A 4,252-nucleotide genomic window follows, 5' to 3' on the forward strand; every position below is an offset into this window, starting at 1 on the left:
AAGAAGTGTTATTTAAATCTTAATAGAGGAGACTTTATATATAGTTTCCAGTCTTCAATTTATTTTTGTTTGTTTTTTGGGGGGGCCACACTCAGTGGCACTCAGAAGTTACTCCTGCCTATGCACTCCTGGAAGGTTTGGGGAACCATAAAGGATACCAGTTATCAAACCAAGGTTGGCTGCATGAAAGGCAAATGTCTTACCCACTATGCTATTGCTATGCTCCCCCACCCTTCAATTTTTATTTATAATTGTTTTTGACCATTGAAACCAATATATCTTGTAGTTTATTTTTAATTCAGAAGTTTGGGTGCTATCTCAATTATTGGGACATTTGTTTTCCCTTGGGTTTGGGAAGTTTTCATCTCTTGTTTATTTAAATAAAGCCTCTGCCTTTTCTTTCTTCACTTTTTTATATACCAAAAACTCATGTTTATACATTAATGGTGTATGATAATAAACATAAATTTTTTTCATTTTTATATTTTTTATTTTGTCTTCATGGGAGACCCTGATGTTCTCTTATTATGTTCAATTCTAATATAATTTATTTAAGTTTGAGTTCACCTGTTTTTTACATGTTAGTTACAATTGCATTCAAAATAATCCCCATAACATATTACTTAGGGATTTTTAATATCTTCTCTTATGAAGAAATTCTTGCTCTTGGCTATCTCCTTTTTATATACTTTAGAGTTAATTTTTCTTTTTGATGAGATTATTTTATTTTATTAACTTTTTGTTATGATGGTTCTTTATTCATTGTATCCTATCTCCTCCAATTCTATGTCCAATGGATATTCACTTATCATTTTCTTTAAAGAATTACATTTTACATTTAAATGATTGAAGCTTATATGTCAGATTGCTTGTTTTCTGAGTACAATTGTCAGAGAGAAATGACCCAGACTAAAAAATCCATAATGCTTCACACCCTCTGTTGTTACCCATCCCCTTTACCATAAGTCTGGTTTTAGTCTGTGAGCTGAAGCCTGATGGCTATGCGACTCCCTGAGGAAAGTCTAAAAGAAACTAGATATTCAAGCTGCATCTAAGCTAACTTACTAACATTCAGATATTTTCTTAATACAGATACTCCTCGCTTAATGACCAAGTTTTGTTTCAAAGACACGGTCGTTAAGCAGATTGGTCGTTAAGTGAGGAACTGCATGTACTGTATACAGTAGTACAGTATATGCAAAGTACTTGACAATTCAGTATTCTGAATAAGTAAAATAACAAGAAAGATCAAACTGAAAACTTCCACTTGTTTTAATTTGCATAGGTTGTGTAGTTTACACACAGTACACAATGTATTACAGAACATAAAGTTAGTAAAGTAGGTACTTAAAGCACCGAAAAAATGAAAAAAAAAAAAAGGATATTTAAAATAAAATAAAATAATGGTGAAGAGATGTTTTTAAGTGTGAGCAGTCACTAAACAAGTAGGTCGTTAAGCGAGGAATGTCTGTATACAAAGAAAATACTAGTTTGGAATATTTATAAACTTGAATTAAAAATTTGCAAAACATCCATGTCCTACCCTTTGATGACAAAGCATATAGAATCAATATTTATGTAAAATTAAAGGTAAACTTTCATTTTTATTATTCTTCTTGCCCAGTTTAAAAATTAAATACTCTGTAATAGTTTATCTTATGAAGCTTTTTTAATAATAAGAAAACACTGCTTGCTATTATTTATTGACTCTCAAAGGGAAGAAACAAAACTTGCAATTTAGATTTCTTTTAAAAATTAAAATTAATGCATTTAGCCCTCCAAAGTAGAATCTAAAATAATCATAAAAAGAAAAAGTACCAGAAAAAGTGATTGATAATGAAGTCTGTGGGCCCAGTTAATGAACATTTAAATAATCATAGTACTTTTCACTAAAAGAGTGCTAGCACTCGAACCAGATGATACTTTGCTTGAAACATAAAGACAGGCAAGCACAGCTGGAAGAGCTGGAAAAATTGCTTAAAGGCCCCTATTTACTCATGCAGAACTAATGCTATAGAATAAAATGAGTCTCAAACTTAAGTAATTTTGGGTAATGGGGCAAAACATATTCTCCTATTGAATATTCACATTATACATTAGCATATTGAAAATGTTGATAAGTCATATAATAAAGGATTTTTTTCAGTTTTGGTTATTTTATTATTTTAAAATTTTATTCAGCTATAAACCTCACCAGAGTCATATATATCATATAAACTTTAAATAGAACTGTGATAAATACTGTTTTAAGAATTGATTTAAATACACTGATATGTGTGTTTAATATGTGCCTTTTAGTACCAAATAGATGATAGTAGTTATTAAAGTTTAGCTTTAAAAAATCATGCATACAGCAAAATGATAGAGATAGGAAAAGAAAGAAATTTCAGACACGTAAACACTGAGTAGAAATTTAGGAATAATATTATTAAAATATTGATACAATAAAGATCATTGAATTATAACTTAAAATTGCTACATTTTAGCATATGGACAGAGACGTGATGCTTTTTATACATAAAGAACATGTTTAGTAATGCAATTAATTAAAGTAGAATGGTTAAGAATAAAACATTTACTAAGTTAGATAAGGGCACATGGAAAAGTATGATATTTTTAGTGTTTTAACATATATTTGAAATTTTCTATATTGAAACATTTTAGGAATAATACATACTTATGGATATATAGTTTTAATATGTTTAACACATATATTATTTTTTAATCTTTTTGGGGGGTTTTGGACTACCCCCGGTGGTGCTCAGGGGATACTCCTGGCTTTGTGCTCAGAAATCGCTCCTGGCTTGGGGGATCACATGGGACACCTGGGGAATAGAACCGCGGTCCATCCTGGGATAGAGCATGCAAGGCAAACGCTTACCACCTGCGCCACTACTCTGGCCCCACATATATTATATTTAAGACTTTTATGTATAAAATAACAAAACATTTTATTCTTATATGTAAATATAAATATGTATATACATACTTAAAAATAACTGTACAAGTTTTGACATATATTCTAGGAAACTATATGAAATTTTATATATAAGGAACTTGGTGTATATTTTATGGTAACTAATTTAAAGACTGACTTTAATGTGTTCCAAAATTGAAAGTATAACTACTTACAGGCTTATAGTTTCGTTTTGTTTTTTTTTTAATTTTTGTTTTTGGGCCATACCCGTTACTCCTGACTATGCTCTCAGAAATTGCTCCTGGCAGTGGGAACTATATGGGATGCCGGAGATCAAACCACTGTCTGCCCTAGGCTAGTGCATACAAGGCAGATGCCTTACACCCTGTTCCACTGCTTAGACCCCGCAGACTTATAATTTCTATAACAAATGTTACTCATAATACTTAATGATACATACATATAAATTTAGTAACTTGTGGGGAGAAAATCCCATCAGAGCCTTTTTAAGAATATTCTGTATATGTCCTAATATGATTTCAGGAACATTCTGAAAATAAATGATACACTGATGAATTTAATATTTCAAACCTCTCAAAAAAGTTGGTATATAAACTTGACATAAAAATGAAAGTATGAAGTACAGTGTCAGATAAATGGGTTAAATTTCGTCTCTGCCATATATCAAATGTAAAAACTTGAAAGGATTTATTTCTCTCTATCTTAATTTTCTCCTCAAATAATATTGGGTTAATAATATACATATTACATATAATGCCTGATATATTTATGTGAGCCAGTGGACATCTACAGGTGATTTATCTGAAGTGGGTACATGAGAAGTGGCGTCTATAGAAGGGAATCTACCTCTTTCTCTCCAACTCTGCCACTAAGGAAATGGGTGGGGATATATAGGATTTGTAGTCCTTGCATTGGCAAGGAAAGTGAAATCAATCCCAGATCTTGCCAGCTCTTTTGTGTTGGTAACCTTCCCTTGCAGAAAATAATTTTAGGAGATGAACAGTGAAGTAAAAATGGATTTTATATGGAAGTTCTGAGGAAGGGCAAAAAGAAGATAAGAGAAACAAATGAGCTCAAGAGAGAGTGTGGGCTTCTCCAAAGGTTGATAGATCCCTGAGACACAACCTGACAGGAAAGTAGGAAAGTACAAATCTCAGCAGGAGAGATGCAGGTGATATGTGCATGCAGGAACCATATGCAAGAGAGCACATGTGTGCAGCTCCTTTGTTCTAAGTTGGCTTATAGAGTTTCTCCCAACCTGTCCCCTATGGGGCTTTCACTTAGGTAAGAATTCTGTTGTTGAGGTAATTACCT

Source organism: Suncus etruscus, chromosome 1 (genome assembly GCF_024139225.1).
Source record: "Suncus etruscus isolate mSunEtr1 chromosome 1, mSunEtr1.pri.cur, whole genome shotgun sequence".
NCBI classification, from domain to species: domain Eukaryota; kingdom Metazoa; phylum Chordata; class Mammalia; order Eulipotyphla; family Soricidae; genus Suncus; species Suncus etruscus.